Source organism: Miniopterus schreibersii, assembly GCF_964146895.1.
Source record: "Miniopterus schreibersii genome assembly, chromosome: 1".
Lineage (NCBI taxonomy): Eukaryota > Metazoa > Chordata > Mammalia > Chiroptera > Miniopteridae > Miniopterus > Miniopterus schreibersii.
This window is the reverse complement of record NC_138101.1, coordinates 57,726,890-57,748,232: the sequence shown is the minus strand read 5'-3', so window position 1 is coordinate 57,748,232 and position 21,343 is coordinate 57,726,890. Positions and strand designations below refer to the sequence as shown.

At 36.8% G+C, this 21,343-nt stretch overlaps 1 protein-coding gene across 2 annotated transcripts in view; it reads left to right on the top strand.

The window, feature by feature from the left end:
• The window catches only part of UNC5C (unc-5 netrin receptor C), a 332,391-nt gene that overhangs the window by 64,505 nt on the left and 246,543 nt on the right, over positions 1-21,343 (top strand). The gene's annotated exons all lie outside the window — the stretch shown is intronic.

Below are 21,343 nucleotides of genomic sequence, written 5' to 3'. Positions count from 1 at the left end.
ACAAGATCACAGTCCTAGCTGCACAATAGTATCATTCAGGGGAGCTTTGAAAAATACTCATCCTTGGGCTGCTATTGAGAACATTGGAATCTGGATTCACTGGGGAAGGGCCCAGCATCCTTGGTGAAAGCCCCTAGGTGATTCTAATGGGCAGCCAGTATTGCGAACCCCTGAACTGGAGTTGATGCTATAGCCCTTTACTCTGAGCTCCTTTTGCTTAGGAAATGTCCTGTGCTGCGTCTTGTCTAGTGTAGGGTCCGCCCTGCCTCTTAGAGTCTAATGTCTCTGCCATCAAATAAATGCCCATTCCTGGGCCTCTCCACTGCTCCTATCCACAAAGTCTGTCAGTGGATGACCCTTCTCTAATCATTACTCAGGAACCTCTAAATTTAACCCATCTGAGTTCATATTGTGAGTATAATTCTACTCTCTTGAAAGATGATGAAAACTCTGGTGTTGCACAGCAACTTTAGGAAGCAGAGAACAGTTTCTTTAAGGAGTTTGCTCCAACCCCATGGAGTTGCATGAGTAATACAAGCCTGGGGACTATCTCTCTAAATCCTTAATTTCTTTGTCCTGTGCCTTACAGGCCTTAGCAGTCATTCATCTTAAGGGTGACTAACTTTCCCATATCTCAAAGTACAAAATATATCTCTTGTGTCTGGCATGATCTTTAATCACACACTCCGAGATCTATCCAGTGGTCTAAAATACTTTATCAGGAACAGTGATCTCAGGAACAGTAATTGCAGTTTTTAAGCCAAAAATAGAGATACATGACAAGAAAGAATGCATACATAAAGATAATGGGAGAGAATATTTAAAATCAAGCTGGAAAATCAAAATTCATGTAAGTCTGCATATAAATAGTCATGAGAGTAAAGCAGTCCATTCATGCTGCTATGACAAAACACTACAGACTGGTTGCTTATAAACAACAGAAATTTATTCCTCACAGCTCTGGAAGCTGGAAGGTCCAAGACCAAGGCACAAGCATGATCGGGTTAAGACAAAACAACTCTGCATGACCATAACGAGTTACTTAACATCTATCAGCCTTGGTTTTCTTATTTTTAAACCAAGAATAAGAATAGTATATACCTTAGAGAGATAAGATTTAATAAAAAAATAGTATAGAAAGATTCTTATTGCTATAATATGCATCATTTAATATTAAAAATAACTATCATTTTTATTAGTAGAATATTGGAAGTAGTTGTATACCTTTACCTTTCTTTTCAAAGAAATACTGTTATTTTTTTTAATTGGAACTCTGCCAGGACAGTATTAACCATGTATGTGATCACATTGACTTGATCTGAACAAAATGTGATCCCAAACCAAAATGTACTTGGGATTTTTTTCACACGCGCGCGCACACACACACACACACACACAAAAGTTTTCACTTCTCAGTTTAGTGACAAATGATAGTTTGCTTTTATTGGGCACTTAGGCACTTAATGGTGTCATGAGACACAAGTTAATACGTGTAAAGCAAAGGATAAATAAGCTGTTGCTAAATCTTCATGACGTATCTTACTCTTCTTATTTTATGGAAGAGGGTGTGAGAAACTTGCCCAGCTTCCCACTGCGAGGAAGCACTAATAATTTGGAACTTGGGCCTTGTTCTAAAGTTTGGGCCCAGCTTATTACATCAGCTGCTTTCAGCTGGTGCAATTTTTGTTTTACCTGGGATTTTTTGCTGGGTTTTTTTAGTTTTTGCTTTTGTTTTTGTATTTTGGTTAATCTGAGATATATGGCTCTTAGGAGCATAGGAAGAAATTACAACATTTTAGAAACTATATCAAAATATAGTTACCTTCTTAAATTCAGGAAAGGTAATAAAGTAAATGTTCTCTGACAAAATTAATGGACACCACAGTTTGAAAAAGTTATATTATTTTTCATTTGGTTATGTGAGATCTTATGTAATTTGTTTTACCTGTAATCTTCTGGGGTAAAGAAAATAGCTGTCTTTCATCCCCAAACTCTGCCATTCTTTTTACGACTGCAAAGTACCCTGTGGAGATGGTAGATGCCAGGCTTTTTAAGACTTTACAAAGACTGGAGACCAACTGCTTTCAAACAGAAATATTTACTGAGAAGCTAATCCGTGTATCAGAGATCTGAAGAAAAAGAGCATGACTAACAGCTGAAAATAGGGCTCATTACTGAAGCAATCTGCAGCAAGCCCAGAGGGAAGTTCTCTTAATTCTAGAAAGGATGTGTTTAAAAAGGAAGGACAAGAAATGGACTTAGATCAAATGATACGTTTGAAGTAAAAAGTTTGACAAACTGACTTAAGTAATGAATATTAATAAAAGTGAATAAATTGGGCCTCATTAGTTTATTACAATGCATCATATGGTCTCCATTCAGAAGCATTTGCTTTTCTGACTAGGAATGTTGTGCCTGGCTTAATTACGTGAACATTTACGAACAGTTTATTCCTCTGAAAAAGGTAGTGGGGAACTTTTTGTTACCATCAGTGATCTTGCCTCCTATTTAGGGAATGAAGAAGGTAGAAATAGTTTTGATTAAATGAAATAAGCCAGTCAGAGAAAGACCAGTACCACATGATCTCACTCATATGTGGAATCTGATGAACAAAATGAACTGATAAACAAAATAGATCCAGAGACATGGAAGCATGGGACAGATTGAGGGATCTCAGAGGGAAGGGGGAAGGAGGGGCGGGAAGAGATTAACCAAAGAATTTATATGCATATAGGCATAACCCATGGACACACAACAGTGCAGTGAAGGCCCAGGGAGGGGGTGGGAGCAGGGTGGAGGGGGTCAAAGGGGTAAAAAAAAGGGGACATCTATAATACCTTCAATAATTAAGATAAATTTTAAAAAACAAAGTCAAGCAAGATAGTTTTACAAAATTAATTTCGCTGAAAGATAGGAAATGCTGACACAAGATGGTTAATAGTAAGTTCTAAGGTCTCCCAGGAGCCATTTGCTCTAGCATAGGATCACTGATTTTTAAAATCCTTTTGTGACTTTAAAGGGACAATGAACTTAATTGCTGTGATCATGCAAAAAGTCTTTTATTCTGGGTAGCTTCTAACTTTATTTTTGAAATATTTTTATATCAATTAAAATGAAACGCAAACAAAATAAATGAGACCTAGAGAGAACTGAAACAATTAAAAAGACAGCTTAATTGTATAAAAAATTACTACTGGCCATAGAGGTTTCCTAGTCATCTATCATCTATCTATCATCTATCTATCTATCTATCTATCTATCTATCTATCTATCTATCTATCATCTATCATCTATCATCTATCTATCATCTATCTATCTATCATCATCTATCATCTATCATCTATCTATCATCTGTCATCTATCTATATCTGTCTATCATCTGTCTATCATCTATCTATCATCATCTATCTATCATCTATCTATCATCATCATCTATCTATCATCTAGCTATCATCATCATCTATCTATCATCTAGCTATCTATCATCTATCATATAATAGATCTATCTACCTGTCTATCTATTATCTATCTACCTACCTATCATCTATCTATCTAATAGATCTGTCTATCCATCTGTCTTTCTGTCTGTCATCTGTGTATGTATCTATTTGCCCCAGTTTGACTGCATCTCAACTCTATGGCACAGGGCCAGTAACAGGCTAATCAACTCAGGAATTCAAGCACATTTTTGTGCCATATAAACAAAGTGAGGAAAAATAATGACACTAATGTTTTCTGAATGAAAGGAAAATATCAAGTACAGACCCACTGAAGGAAGAATTTATCATTGACAGTTTAGGTGATATAAGTAAGGAATTTGATTATATGAAATATCACTCTCTTCAACAGAGATAATTGAAAGCTGAGGAAAAAATGTGCTTTGTGATTGTTGCCTACCAAGGTTGAAAATCCCTGTGATCTATGTCAGGTAATTGGACCTTGAGAAGAAACAGATTGTCAGGTGGGAACTATTATCCTAACAAACATTTTCCTCCCAGAATTCTGCTATTTCAAGACTCTGCTGACCTGACTCTCTTATAATTAAGTCATTTATGGCTACTGTCACCCTCCTGTAGAACTTTTCAATGCAAGTGATATTAGACTTGGAATATGCCACAAACTACTGGAGATCTTAAGATCTTGAGTCATTTCAGCATAGGTTACTACCTCTGAAAATCTGCCTATATGCGACTCTCTCTAATAAGACTTCATCTTTCGATAACTTTCTTGAAAATGAATACTTAAGAACAGCTCACCTCAATTTAACATTAAGTTATACTTGCATCATGAAAATACAAAAGGAAATTAAACCATTGTTAAAGATAGATGAATTCTAAATGGAATTTGCTCTTATCACGAAATCTGAAGACAAATGCAGGGGAATTTCCCAGAAAAAAGAGGAAAGGATTCAATACATTGTTCATAAAGCACAAAAGGAAGCAAGCTCTCAAGAGAGAAAAAGGGAATATATTGCTCAGCGGTGTAGTGAGAACTTCACTATTTACAGATGAGCTTCCCGTTCATAGATGTTAAAATAAAACAGGACCCCAGGCTACCACGAATGAGGGTAAGGCAGAAACCTTAGGCAAGTGTGTCTTTAGTAAAATCATGTTGCATTTATTTGAGGTTTAACAGGTCCCTGATCATGGGTTCCAAAGGGAAATGTTAAGGCAACTTGTGAGTAGAAAGTCAAAGCACTAAAGGAGAGGATTTGGCATTAATTACCATTGGCTGAGTGTATCATCCGATTAAATTTCAGGAATATAAAAGGAATTAAATTCTAAATGCTCTGTACTGCTGGCAGCAACATACAAGATATTTGAGTAACAGTTTTGTTATTAGCCAATTGATGATCTTTTTATTTTAGTGAAGCATAAAGGACATGGTAAGAACTTGCTACAAATAAAGGACAGCTTTGTTGAACAGGAGTGTATTTTTTTTTAAACTTTTACAACAATAGAATGGGCCAAATATCCTTGTAAATTACATTAATGAGATAGATTGCTACTTTTAATGGAGGCTCTGTGCTCTACGCGGTGCCTTATGCAGATTTGCTGGTTAATAAGCCTGAACAGTGTTTCTGTTCGTGGAAAATGAATCTGAAACTATTGTCAGATTATCTGTTTGGCATGCCTGGCTGGTGTCTGGAATGGCACTTTGCTAATGTGCTATTACTCAGTGTCATTAACCCGCACAGATGATTGAAAGGTGAATTTATGTGTGTACCGTGGGACTCAGCACAGGGAACAGGCTGCAGAGAAATGATGCTGCAAATGATAAAGTGAACCATTCCCTTCAGATGTCCACTCTTTAGTCTCCATGTGTGTCCTCACTTCAGAGACATATGCCATTTAAATACACAGAGACTGATGAGACAAAGCTATTACCTAAAAAACACAAGTTTACCTTGTATCAATGGCTGAAAAGTTACATAGTTGAAAAGTGAGTAGTCATCTGTCTCTCAGGATCCCCATATTGAAGGGATTTTGGCAAAAAAGATAAATTAAATACTTTGGAACTTATTTCATGCAAGAATATTTTGGAAACCTTAAATAGAAAGTAGAAGTCATGATGGATATGTGAAACGGAAAGCCTCACACGCCTTCATCACAGGAATTTATTTATACTTTTGTGAATAAATTAAAATACTTTAGATTAGAAAACGTACTGTTTTTAACAACACATATGACACTATTACAGCAAAACCATCAAATGGAAGCTGCAAAATATTTTCCATTTCAGTCTTTTGAATAAGTTTTGTTTGGTATTCCTTCAGCAGATGTTTCAATGCACACCTATGATTTTCAATTCCAAGGCTTTGGAAATTCTGAATAGATTTGTAAAGAGCAGGCTGTGCCTGTATTCTTAAAGAAATAAACAGAAAATATGCAAAATATGCTCTAACTCATTTCTATTTTTTGCAAAGCTAATTTTTTTTTAGATTTAACAGACACTGAAGTATTTATTTATTTTATAATATAACATATTTTTATTCAACCAATTTCAAACGAGAATTAACATTCCCCCCGCCAAAATCTTTTTTTTTCTCCTGCTTTTAATTCTGCTCTCCTCACCACGGGCTTACTGTGTGTCCCTCCCTTACTCTTTGCATTCAGAAAAAAGTGAGTTTTCAGTTTCAGCCATTCTTTGTAAATTTAAATTGCAGAAGTTGTATGAGGGTATTTCTAAATTTCTTAATTTGGTTTCATTTTATTTGGATCGTGGTTTCCATCTTTGTATCCTTTCTTTGATAAGGATACAAATAATTTTTGATTCCTGGTATGATATTCATGATAGATAGAGAAATAGATAGATGATAGCAAATTTTCAACCCCATTAATCTATTTTGTTGAGAGATTAAATATTTCATACTTTTTTTTTTTTTTTTTTAACAAAGTAGATCCTTGCAATTTATAAAAGATAATTAGTAATTTCTGCTTATCTAAGCAAATGGACCATAAGGGTAATTTGGACTTACTGGAAATTGGTTGACTTTATCACTATTTATCAAACCAGAATGTTGCATATTTTCGTGTACTAGTTATAATTTTTTTTAAGCATAAAATTTGATAAATATCTGACCCATCTCAAAACCTATTATGAAATAGCCTTACAGTGTTTTGAGTACTCACTTTGTTCACTCACAATTTATTGACAGGTTTTTTTCCTGGCCTTTCTTTCACCCTTTATTATTCTTCACCCTCCTCTTATCCCCAACACTAGACCTACTCAAGGAGGCCACCCCTCCTAGGGCACTATCTCATTCAAAAGTGCAGTCCCCATGTCCCTCCCGGATGTTGTGATGTACTTCCAGTGAGGCTCATCCTCTGCTGACCAGGTTTTCCTATATAAATTGATAAATGATGGCTCCATGTTAAGTTGCTCGATTTTTCTTCCCCTTAAGATGTTGACCCTTTTTTTGTTGTTGTAGGCTCAAGAGAAACTTTTACCTCCCCCCTAAAGAATTTAAATTGGGGGCCTTACTCATAATAAGTTGTTACCAGAAATAAATGTTTATTACCCTCCTGCACGGCAGAGCAAAATCTAATTAGTGAGCATCTGCTCTTCTTATCATCCTGTGAATTATCCTCTTAGTCCTCAAAGCTCCAGGTCCCTATCCCATTCCTTGGCTCAAGATAGCAGATGTACCTCATTTGACCTTTCTCCCTTCGAATTTCTTGTGTATGTGGGGCTCCTATATATACAAAACTAAATTAGTTTTTCTTTGTTTCATTAATCTTTATTGTTGAAAGTATTACAGATATCCCCTTTTTCCCCCATTGAACTCCTCTGCCCTGCATCCACCCCACCCCCAGGCCTTCCCCACACCAATGTCTGTGTCCATGGGTTATGCTTATAAACATGTAAGTTCTTTGATTAATCTCTCCCCACCCACTCCCCCTTTCCCACCTTCCCTCTGAGATCCGTCCGACTGTTCCATGCTTCCATGTCTCTGGATCTATTTTGTTCATCAGTTTATTTTGTTTATTACATTCCACAAATGAGTTAAATCATGTGGTACTTGTCTTTCTCTGCCTGGCTTATTTCGCTTAGCATAATATTCTCCAGGTCCATCCATATTGTCCCAAAGGGTACGAGATCTTTCTTCTTTACAGCTGCATAGTATTCCATGGTGTAAATGTCCCACAGCTTTTTTATCCACTCATCTATTGATGGGCATTTGGGCTGTTTCCAGATCTTAGCTATTGTAAATTGCACTGCTATGAACATAGAGGTGCATATGTTCTTTCTAATTGGTGTTTCAGATTTCTTATCTACCCTTCTTCAGAGGTCCCCTGAAGACAATACTTTATGCAGGACCTGATTTAACTTTTACATGATTTTGTGGCTCTTCAAAAGTTAACTTTAGAATCTATGTATCAATTTGGCAACTTTTGGATATATTGCTACAGAATAAGGATTATAAATTCAAGGGAATGTCTGAAAAGAAAATAAATGCATATTACAGAGATTCTATATACTCTCTGTCTGTCTCTGTCTCTATCTCTCTCTTGCTCTCTCTTTATATCTGTGATTGATCTTTATGTGACTCTCTTTACACACACACTCATACATACACACAAACAGGCACACTGATTGCATTGCCTGGACTCCTCTGCCTTCTCTACTTTTCAAAAATGTGACTAGATTAGTTATCTATTGCTGCATAACAAGCTATCCTCAAACTGAGCAGCTTAAAACAAAAACATTTATTATGTTTACAAAGGTCCTGAAGATAAGTATCCTGGAAGAGTTTAGTTGGTTGGTCCTAACTCAGGCTCTCTCCTGAGGTAGAAAGGAGCCTGAGTCATGTGAAAGCTTGACTAGGGCTGAGGGTCTACAGCCAAGTTGGCTCACTCACCTGGTTATCGGCAGGAGGCCTCAGTTTCTCATTGTGATTTGAGCATTGTCACAGCACAACAGCTGGCTTTCACTGAGCAAGTGATCTCACAGAGAGCAAGAAGGCAAGCAGCAAGCCACAGTGCCTTTCATAACCCAATTTCTAAAGTGTACCACACAGCCTTGCTGGTGTGGCTCAGCAGTTGAGCATCAACCTGTGATCCAGGAGATCTTGGTTCAGTCCCTGGTCAGGGCGCATGCCTGGGTTGCAGGCTCCATTCCCAGTATGGGGCGTGCAGGAGGCAGCTGATCAATGACTCTCTCACCATTGATGTTTCTCTCTCTCTCCCTCTCCTTTCCTCTCTCTGAAATCAATAAAGATATATTTTTAAAAAATAAATAAATAAATAAAAAATATATATCTTTATTGATTTCAAAGAGAGGAAGGGGGAGGGAGAGAGAGATAGAAACATCAATGGTGAGAAAGTCATTGATCCAGCCCGCAACTGGGGCATGTTCCCTGACCAGGAATCGAACCCCGATCGCTTGGATCCTAAGTCTACCCTCAACCGCTGAGCCACGCCGGACCGGGCGATATATATTTTTTAAAAAATAAAGTGTACCATACATATTCACCTTATTCTGTTCATTAAAAGTGAGTTCCTGGATCCATCCACACCCAATTGGAATGCAGTTAGGCTTCACCTACTGAAGGGAGCAGCATCAAAGAGCTTGTGGACATATCTTAAGACCACCCTGTTTATTAAGAAAATGCCTCTAGTTGCTTAAGTGAATACTATAATAAAATCTAGTAATGGTTTTTAAAAGTATAACAGTATGAGTTTCCTTAGAGTTAGGATTGTATATTATTCACCCATGTATCCATAATTCAACTCAAGAATAGAACCTCATAGATAGTAGGTATTGAATAACTATAGAATTAATTAATCAATGTCTCCAAAGGTTGGGATGTGTTTCTTAAACATTTAAAGATAAATTACTGGGTAGAATGGGTCACTGGGGAGAAAAAAGGACATCTGTAATATTTTAAACAAAAATAAAATTAAAATAAATAAATAAATAAAGATAAACTACCAAAATGTTGTTCTTCTTGCTCTGTTCCCAACAATGTTACATAGGGGAAAATGTAATTAAATGAGCTTATTTCTTTTAATTTTAAACAGTTGTAAAAGTTACAAGTGTCCCAGTTTATTTATTCTCTATCACATGTAGTTTGTATATAGTATATTAGGTAGTAGTGTAACAGTTGATTATCAGTTAATATATATCTTGTTTATTGTCTGTTACCTTTACTAGATTTTTAGCTCCATAAAAATCAAGATTTTTGCCTGTTTTGTTACAGGCATTATCTTCAGCACTGGGACATTGTTTGACATAGCATAGGCACTCTATGAGTGTTTATTAAATTAATTAACTAAAATTTTAATTAAGCTAAGGATGTTAGCACCTCAACTTGTCACTAGCAAGGGTTTAGTTTAGACATAGTTATGCTTATTTAGAGATCTTCAAAATATTTTTCCTTCTCTGTGGGCTGAAGATTTGCACTGTTAAAGAGTTCATATGTAAATATCTATTGTTGAAACACACACGTATAACTCTTACTGACATGTAGGTCCATGGGAATAACACAGTTTACTTGACTAGATTATTGGCACCTTTAAAAGTGTAGGGTAAGATATTGGGGCAGTCAGGTTTTACAGTCAGGGTATGGGTGGGAGAAGCCCGATCGTGGGTGAAGATGGAATACATGTTCTGGGGCCTGGGCAGGGGGCAAAGAGGAGGAAGATCAGGGAGAAATCACTCATTTGTAGTTCTGGCCCTGAAATTAGAAAGGAGATAAAATAAATGTGCAGATCCAAACTAATGCTTTTATTTTTTTAACTTGGGTCCTTTGGATCCAGTTATATATATTTGTCATCATTAGGTTTTCTAATTTCTAGGATATAAATTGCTGCAGATCCTAAATTAAACTACTGAATATTCCATCCTACATGTTACCCAAAATGATGGTACAGATCTACCTTAAAGAACCACCAAGTATGTGCAGAAAAGATGGAACTGCAAAGGAAAGACAATACATATGAAAGAGCTAAAACCTTTCTCTTCCTCTCTCCCTCTAAAAATCAATGAATAAAAATTAAAATAAATTCTTATTGTTTACTTAACATAGCCTGCAGGTGACCCATGTGGAGCTCTGTCTTGAGAAGTAGGATGTCCGAGAGTCACATTATTCTCACCATCGCTGGGGATGGATTCACTTTAAGCTTGGATCATCTCTCTGAAAAGCTTCAGAAGGATTTCTTTTTCATTATTTAACACCCCATTATGTCATTTCATTTGAACTTTAGAACTCTTCAGGTTCACTTATTTTGCCCAGGGTTGAAATGTAGAATTTAACCAATATGGCATTTGGAAGTATTATTAGTGAAATGTTACCCTATATTGTGCTTTCAATGGATAACGCATGAGCACACGTGATTATGTCCATAAGTAAAGGATTTAAAATGGCACTATTGTTATATTCTCTTACTTTTCTAGCTAACAAATTCCTTTCACATACCACACAGGATATTGTCAAATAACAATTCCTAAGGCTTGGAAAGAAACTTCTCTAATCAGACCTTTCTTAATGACGCTGCGCTCAATACTTGTCGTCTTTAAGTGTCTTTGACTAATTCTCATGTCCTAAAGAAAGATGGAATGGCTCTCAAATGCTAAGATTAAAATGCCAGATGCAGACCATGAATCAATTGTAAATGACAAAAGCGAACAGTAACAATTTCATTTCCTTAGGAACCAATTCATTATTATGCAGCTTACCAAGGATGCCTGTTGTTCCAAATCCTCCCAGCAGGACAACTTGGCCTTCACCAAATATTTTTCCTTAAAAGTAAACCATAACCGAGCTTTTTAGATTAGCCTGACGGTGTAGTTCAGCATCAATAGTTTCCAAACAGATTTTATCGGGTCACAAGGATGAGATGTTTCTCTTCACCCACATATCCAGCACCTTTATGTGATGTGATAAAAACGATACTTTGTGAACAATAAGGCATATTATTTTCTATGTAAGCTCATATTTTCAACTTGTCTAACGTACTTCTGTTGATGTACTTCATCTGGCCCTTCCTGAGAAAGCTTGCTTACAGTAAGGTTCAGCAATAATTTCATTACGATGCTCCTTTATTCAACTGAATATTAATCACTTAATAATATAGTCGTAGAGTTTAAAAATACTGAAGACAGAAACCTCCGTTTTGTTCCCATATCTTTTCACCTCCCTAGAGCGTGCCCGGAGGGCAAGGCCTGCCCTTTAGCCGTCTCTGAATGTGGAGTGCCCAACAGTATGGTTTGAAAATGAGGAGGCAGCCTGAGTCTGCTGAGGAAATCAATGACGGTGAAATGGGTGTAAGTGTTGCCCCGAGGCACATGCTGAGATGTCATTTACAGTAATCTGACAGTCGCACTGTCCCCGGTGTTCCCAAGCCCCATCCCCCCTCTGTCTCACAGGTCATGAGTCATGCAGGCCCCTCTCGTTTCCACTAGGAGGAGTTTTCAGTACTGAGATTCCCCAGGTTTCTAGCTGTACCCTCTGGGACATGCCCCACTCCCCTGCGTTTCATTAGGATGGGCTTCTGCACCCTTCCACCTCATGGCCCGTCGCCTGAGTTCCAGCCTCGGCTTGTGCCGTATCTTATGGTCACCACCATTGCACTGGGGGCCGAGCCTTGCCCGGTAAATCAGGAGGGCCCGGTGTCCCCTGAGCTGTGGCCCCCTTCCCCTCCGTCCTGAGCACCCTTCCTCTTAGCGGCAGAAGCCTCTTGTCCTCACACTACCAATGCTTCTGCCATTTAGCTGCTCCACCGGGCCTGCGACCACTTGGCCCTGTGCAAAGGTCGCCGTTAGAGCCCGCAGCCTGGCTGTCACTCCAATCAGCGACCTTATTGATCAGCCCTCTCTTTGACTGTCTATGTGACTGGAAGCCTGGTTTTTCTCCAACATGAAAGCCCAGGGTTTAGGCGGTCGGGAGAGCGCAGCGTGTCTGAGGGTAGCAGCTGGACGACTGCCTGCCCCACGATAAACAGATCAGATGATTATCTGAGATATTTCCAGGTTTCCTTGTTTAAAAGGCAGACAGATCAAAGACTCTGCCACCCTCAAAGACTTGAAGACTAGCAGAGCAGTCTCAAGGCCGTCACCCCCCGTGACCCGTAACTGTTCACCGACTGTGTGCTTTTCCACGTTCAAGTGCCCGAGTGCGGTGATTTCACAGTATGTGGTTTGACTATCTACCTTAATCAAGTAACCTGGGGAATCAAAGAGTCCACTTACATATACGCTTAAATTCCTTGAACAGGAGGGCCATTCATTACTTATTTTAATACGTTGGAAGAAAATCACCTCCTTAAGATCTTTTTAAATTTGCAACATAAACCGAGGATATATGCTAATGATAATTGTAGTTTTGGGGGTTTTTTGAAAGGTCTAAAACATCACAGACATTAATTCTTACTCGTTTCATCCAGAAAGCTATCTCTGACTTTCCCTAAAGATGAAATTGCCTCCTGTGTGTTTCCATATGACAAGAACTTACCCTTGAACTAGAAATTACTCCTGAGGGTTTCATTTTTATATTCAAGGTTAACTTGACTCTATTCTGCACTAGAATGCTTTTAGGCCTTTATGGACAGGGAATGGGTCTTGTTTATGATTTTATTCCTAATGCTTAATATATAGTATCTGTAACATATTTATCACTCAATAAGTATTTCTTGAATTTATAAATAAATCAATAATGTACGTTGTGCCATTATACTGTGACTGGTTTGCATGTTCCAATTTTGCTTTCTAAGTTCATAATTATTTACTATTTTTCCATGTAGAGCATAATCTGTATACACATGGATATGTCAAACAGAAGGTATTTATAGAGAGAAAGGGAGGGAAAATGAGTGAATATACAAGAAATATTTTGCCCATTCGGTAACAGTTAAAAAGAACAATAGCTATTTTTAAATGTGGTTATATTTTATGGGATGATGACATATAATTTTCTCTCTATTCCTTCACCCAAAAATACCCAAGGCTCTATCAAATTGATTGAAGAAAGGATTATGGGAATCAGTAAACAAATAGTCAATAAATAGTTCCAACTGCCAATCATGTAACCACAAAATAAAAATGAGAAAATCAAAAGAAGCAAAGAAATGTTTCCTCTAACTTTGCTAAGTTTCCGCATGCGAAGGGACATGTGGTTGGCAGGGAAAGCAGTCTGATTTTACCCTCAGCACTACAGGCATCACTGGTGTCATCACTGGGCTCGGCTCGCCCTGACTTGCTCCTTTGTGGCAGGCCTTGGGTCCGACAAGGGACCAGAAAGCCACCAGGCATGAGCTGTGCATGAACACGCTGAAGGGAGACTTGCCCAGTTACAGACCCCATTAAAGTCATTGGCTTGTTGTTGTTTTAATAGAAAAAGACCAAGGATAATGTGGCAGAAAACAATGTAAAGGACCAGAAAATGTATCATTTTTAACACTACTGTTAATTCCATTTATCATCTTGAGATGTTTCTAAGGTACAGCTGAAATGGTATTTAAAGTGCATACTTGATTCTCTCTTTTGGGTTTTAATTGTATTTTGTAAAAGCCAACAATAATGTATAATTTTACGTAGAGTAATATTTTTATACCTGCATTTGCTTATAATGTGTTCATAATAAAGTATTTTAGTCACCAAGAGAGCAACAACTTCTTTGATTCCTCTCTTCTGACGCCTTTTCAACTCATTCCTGCCTCCTGCCCCATACTGGAAAAGGACTGTATTGCATCTTAACTTTATGGGAAGGATCAGTATAACAGCATGTAAATTTTTATAAACTTTGTGCCTTACACTATCCCAGGAGAAAGAGATACTTTGCATTAAGAAGTCTTCCATTCTAGTTTTTCTGAAAGAATAAACAGAGGACCTGTTCATATCAGCAGAGTATTTAACTAAGTAGAATAGCTGCCACTGTCAATAATTTAAAATTAAGATGTATGAACATCGGTATAATAATAAAATGCATCTTTTCAGAATGTAATAAAGCAAAATATCAGAAAAATCTGAAATATTTTAATCCATCCATTGTGCCTGTGTATCCATTATTATGCTGTTTATAATTTTTATAAATAATAAACATCTTTTGTCTACCTATGTGGTAGGCAGAATTATAAGATGGCCCACAGGTTGTATCTCCCTGGTGTACACAACCAGTAGAACCCAGTCCTATTGAGTGTGGGTGAACCTGTAAATATTATGGGATATCTCTTCTACCATTATGTTACATTATTTGTCAAAAGGGATTTTGCAGCTATAATTAAGACCTATAACCAGTTAACCCTGAGTTAGCCTAAGTGAAAAAGTATGTTTGCTGTTTAAGTTATTCTTTGGATAAAAGTTATTATTATGTTATTAACTATTAATACATAGGTATATTTATACAGTATATGTTTAGAAATATGTACTTATATATTATATATAAATGCATAATATATTATGTAAAATAATTGTAATTATTTTAAATTTAATATTTATGTATTCATATGTATAAATGGATAGAACTCTTCAAAAAGTAAGTTTATCACAAGGACATTTGAAAAACACACTTTATACTTCTGCCCCCAAAAAGTGTGAACTTTGATATCATATACACAGACAGTTTCAGAAGCAAGCTTGTAAGATGTAGTTACCCCCAGACATTCTTGATAGTAACTATCTGGTAACTTGTTACTCTCACCCCATATGAAAATGAAGTTTTCTTATATTTTATCCAGAGAAAAACTTATTTTCACAAGAAACAAAAGGAAACTGAATTTAGTACCTGCTAGTATATTTGGATTCGTTGGCAATTATGAAAAATAACTTCAGTTGCTATTTAAAATAATTGATAAGGTACTTAATATTTTATGAATTATAGTTCATATAAATTCCTAATCCATGAGAAAGTAATAAATATGTTACATTTGTAGAAAATTATTGAGAAATAGAAAGATATTTTCAAGTGTGCTAGCTGCACGCAAAGTTGAGAACAGTGGTATTTCAAGGAATGGGTGAGTTTGCCATGCTGTACTGCAATAAATATCATCACAATAAATAATTGCTATTTTACATCAAGAGTCTTTTAGGAGAGTTATTTTAAGCCATCCTGGGTCCTATGGTCCACTAGTATTAGAAGGTGAGATGAGTTAATATGACATGCAAGTTCCTCATTTACTTCCAAAAGAGCTGGATCCCACATTAACTGTTCTGCTTCCAGTTCGATTTTCTTTGATAAAACTGGGGACAGAGTCATTTGTAAGGTTGTTAAAATATTTATAACTTATAGGGAAGTATATCAAATCCAATCTATCGAACTAGGTTGTAATTATAGTCTATTTGTATACATTAATTGTATTTTATCCATTTACAATGTGACTTATGGGTATAAAACATTCTCAGTCAATTGCATGTGCATAATCATTATTGAACCAAAATAGACAATGGCAGGTCTGGAGCCAGTAGAGTCTGATACCTTAATGAGCCTTCAGGGACTTTTAATACACTGATTACTGGAGTGATACAGTGTCCATCTACTGAGTGATTGTACATTTTGATATTTTTTCTTTTAATCTTCTGTTATAATACAAAGTCATTTTAGAGCAAAGAACATAAAGTAATAACTACAATACTATATGAAAGGATTTGAATTTAATTAAATATAGGAAAGGTCTAAGTAGATGAAGGGAAATTCAAGAGTTGGAAGGGGCAGGAAAAACACTGAACCATTGTTGTCCTTTTACCTCTAATTAAAGAAAATTTTCAAATGGGAAACAGGGTTCCTTTTAACTTTATTTTCTTAAAATTGCTTGTAGTGAGAAAATAACCCAGACAATTTCCTAGGCAGCTAGCTGGGGTATAAATGAAAAAGTGCTAGGAATGTCCATACATATAACTTTTCTGGAATTGCAATATACGAGAAGTAGAAATCATTTTAGAACAAGCCGATGGAAATTTTAATTTTAGAATTTATTCATTCATCTATATATTAGTGGATAAAAGCTTGAAATAAAAGTTAACCGATGGTAATAAATTCCTGCCACACCATTTAAATTTGGGGGCCACTGGGAACTTCAGTATTCTATTAAATAATAGTGATAATAGCCCTCATTGAATCATTATGAGGATTAGTTAACATGTATAAAGCTATAGTAAGTACTCAACAAACTTTAATCATTATTATTCATTTATTCATTTAATCCAAAATTTTGTAAGTACCCGTCTGACAGAGAAGATATATTTTTTTATAATCAATCGACCCTGAAAAAATGAGTGTTAATTCTGAAAGTCCTTAGAGGAGATTTCACTGAAGTTCTTTCTTTTCTTCAGTGAGGTCTGCTAAGGGGGAAAAATAAGAGACACATTTAGTAATTTGAGGGAAGGGGTAACTATGTGTCATCTCTCAGCAATATTGAGAACTATATGTTGTTCAACTGTCACCGCTCAAGCAAATAAACTACCATCTAGAGAGCCTGGCTCTCACACTAGTGGTTTCAGACACTAGTGGATTTAATCTTTCCTAATGGGTACACTGAGGTATCAATTACAAATTCCAGTTTAAAATGAAAAACAGTTACATGGAGTGACACAGTCCCAGGGACCATGGTGGTGCATTCTCTCCCCGTGGTCTAGATACATGGAAGTGAAACCATATAGAATGCGGTTATTCCCTTACATAAGAAGTAAGATCCCAAGGACAGAATATAAAAGTCTGTAAGACCAAAGCATTTCCTCTCTGTAGGTGAATATGCATGGAAAAATAAGTAATAAAGACTGCTTGAATCCAGGCAAGAATTAGATAAATCACATGGCTTTGGGCAATTAAAGGTGGACACCAAATGCAGGACAGAAGGTTCTGCTAATGGAAAGGGAACAATTCGAGCCCCTGCATCTATCTCCAGCTTAGACATGACTTTGCCAATGGGAAGAAATTCTTGAAGTTTATTGCCCAAAGTTTATACTCTCCTGAGCAATGTTTGAAGAATATTTTGAATATTAAACTTTATGACTCCCGTTTTAGTATGGTCCTTGGATGATTAATGGTCATCTACAGCTCTCGGGGTTAAATGCTATTTTTAATACATATGTACATTTTGCGTACTCCATTTTTGTTCTATTTTACTTCCATTTTTTAGTTTAACATTAAGAGGACAATATAATTTCTTGTTAATGTCAAAGGTTCTTTTAAATCCTCACCCAAAGATATGTTTGCTATTTTTTAAAATTTATCTTTATTGTTGAAAGTATTACAGATGTCCCCTCCCCCACATTGATCCCCTCCATCCCACATCCACCCCACCCCAGGCCTTCCCCAGACCAATGTCTGTGTCCACAGGTCATGCATATACGCATATAAGTTCTTGATTAATCTCTCCCCACCCACTCCCCCATCCCCGCCTTCCCTCTGAGATCCCTCAGTCTGTTCCATGCTTCCATGTCTCTGGATCTATGTTCGCTTTTTTAAATTGATTTTTAGAGAGGACGGGGAAGAGAGAAAGAAACATCAATTGGTTGCCTCCTGTACATGTGCTGACCTGAAATCGAACCCACAACCTTTGGTTGTATGGAATGATGCTCTAACCAACTGAGCCACTTGGCCAGGGCTAATTTCAAGTTTTTGAGGAATATCTCATTCTGGACTGCAAATATTGACAAGTGTATATTTCTTAATGCCCTTCCCCTAGCCTCAATTGTAAAATTACAAATGTTCAGCAGATATTAGGATAATGACATGTTCAACTCATTAGGAAATGAGTTTTATAGATGTAGACACCTTAAAAATATACGTATATGTTGTTAAGCACAATTGCAACCAAAAAATGATTAACTCTAAGTCACACTCTATGCTGAAGAACTCCTAGATATTTTCTACCAAGTTAAAAAATGAATCAACTCTACCTGCAGCTAATTATAATAGTACTTCCAACCACCTTTTCTTCAGTGCACCAGTTCCCCTCCCCCACTAATCCCACTTGCTTCCTTTCTTGCAAAGCTGCCAAGAAATCTCGAACAAATTTAATGTCTGAGTAACTTCTTGCTCTCTCAATGATCTTGAAAAATTACTTGCATCATTAAAAATTCATAGAAAAGAGCGTTTTTGAGAAGACTGGCGTATGTAATCACAGTACCCCCGTAATGCTACTGTACTATTACAATCTTAGAAACTTTAAAAAATATCTCAAAGGCATTAACTTTTCTCTAGTTATTCAACCATATCAAAAGTTTCTGGGTTTTTTCAAAAAGGATCACACAATTTTCTGCATATAGGGGAAAAGCAAGAAAAACGGAGAGGAGAGACTGCTTAATCCTGTAATTTTTGTGATACTTCACAATGATTGTTTCAAGCAGTGACACAAATTTCAAATGAAGTATCACAAAAGTGTTGTTTTTTAATTGAGGTGAAGTTCACATACAATTAACGGTTTTTAACTGTACAGTTCAGTGGTATTTAGTGCATTCACAATGAGGGTCTTTAGTTTTAAAAGTTTTTTATCACCCAGAAGAACACCTTGTACCCTTAAAGTAATCACTTTCCACTTCCCTCTCCTCCCCTTCCCCTGGCAGCCACTGATAGGTGTCTGTGTCTGTGGATTTGCCTAATCTGGCTTCCAGTGCTTTGAAATGTAAATATGTATAAATTTAAAATTCTGTTTTTGCATTGATTTTATAGCCCGTTTTTCTTGAGGAAAGAGATATGGAAGAGAAGGGTGTAAAATCCTAAGAATAAGTCCTGAAAGCTCTGGCGAGCCTTCGGGTACCTCTCCCACAGCAAGTCCCTCACTATTGTAATGATGCGCTCCCTTGACTGTCTTCTACTCAAAACTGTGATCACTGGTGTCCTTTTATCACTGTGGCCCTAGTGCTTCGCACCGTGCCTTTTACACCTCAGTGTTTGTGTTTGTTTGCTGTTTGCTGTTTGCTGAGGGAGTGGGAGGGGAGAAGACAAAGGGTAGAGCTCACTGATAATATTTTGACCTAAATTCATAAACAGAGAAATTATTATATACTGGATTGCTTTGATTTTCTTTTTCTTTTTTCATTTCTTTCCTTCCTGTGTGTGTGTGTGTGTTGTTAGTTTTTGAGGTTTCACTTTCCTGAAGTTACTTTGAAGAATATAGAATTGGTGCCAAAATGTATTTATAAAAATAAAATTGACCTTACTTTGATGTATCCAACATTGAGCTTTATCAGCATATAAGCAGTGATTATGCATCATGTATATTATTGTCTAATATGTAAAAGAGCTATACTTAATTATCCAGGCGCTGCAACATGATACTGTTCTTCCTTTTTATTTCTCTGGGCATTCTTTCCTCCTGGCTCAACCCTTGTCTTCCAACCCCAGTCCCACTCCCTCGCCCAAGGCATCAGTGTTCAGTCAGGTGGGTTCAATCAGCGAACACTCACCCAGACCTGGAGTGAGATGTATAGTGAGAGTAGTGCTTATGGAAAAGAGAGAAAAATTGTATCTGAGTCGCTGCCTCCTGTATATTTTCCCTAAAATACGATTTTTTGGCAAGGGTTGGTGGGAAACATGATTATTTAAAAACCCAGTGCCAACCCTGTTCATTTTCCTACAAGACAACTTGCTTCTGATAGACAAACTGCCCACCATAGAGAGTGGTGGGTGTCTTTTCGGCGATGGATAAGATAAACATTATTTTACCCAAGCCCTTTTTTCACTTCATGTTTGAAGATAATTCTGCTAATCCTAGCAGATCTGTTTGGTCTGCCTGAAAAGAGTCCATGGGAAATAACAGCCTTTTTCATAATTCTTTAAATGTCATGTCCACGAACTCTCATTCTGTGTTGATTTAGCCAGATAATTCCTTCACAGGTGGGGCGTTAGAAGTGTATTTTAATCTTCTGTGAAGACAGTGCTACATATTTGATTTGTGGGCAAAAATAGGTCATTGTTGGTTTTACCGAATTCCTAAGGATATTGTTTTCTGCTCATTTTGTCTTTCCTCTGGGTAACACATCACATTATCCTGTGAGGGGTGTCTGCTGCTGGCTGCTCAGTGCTATTAACATACATCTGGGCCACCCTTTGTGTGGAAATGTCCCCTGGTGAAATCCTCAGTGGCCTGGGATGGAGAAAGACTGCAATTTACAGAGTCCATTATCACCTCTGGACGTGTAGAATGATAATGGAAGTGACAGAGGTGCAGCTGAAAATTGGCTCTTAATATTTTATGTGTTCAAGCAAAGGATTGGAAATCTCATGCTGCTCTTTAGGGAAAATGAAGTATGTGGGATTTTTTTTCTATTAGAAAGTTATATGCAAAGGGTTGACTGCAGAGTTTCAAAGCAAGTATTACAGCATATTCATTTTGTGTTAACCAATACTTCTCATTAGAGGTTTAGAGGGGAAAAAATACTTCATACTTCAGTGTGAAAAATTAATGTGTGGAAACAATTATATAACCAGTGGATGTAAAGTTTTAGAACTAACAATTCTAAAATCATGCACCATATACATAACCACTTTGTTGTAATCGATATGCCATGTCTAAGGAATCACAAATAGTTGCCTAACATGATCATCTTCATTTTTAGGGGTTGTTTTTTCTTATTTCCCTCCCAATGGATTTTTTCTGACATACAACTTCAAATAACATTTCACGAGCTATCATTGTCCCATTGACTTTGCAAACAGAAATTCGGTCAGAATTTTTAAGTGTTCAGGACATATACGATGAAAAGCAAATACAGCTTCTGAAATAGTTATATTAATAATTTAATATTTATCTCAGTATATTACAATGCTTATAATATCCCCAAAGAGACCTTGTTGGAAGAGATCTTTCTTGAAAAATGAACTGTAGTTAGTTTCTGGCTTGACTAAGATGAGAAACAATACAGTACCCTTTTTCTAAGTATTTTATTACTTGTCATCCATCTT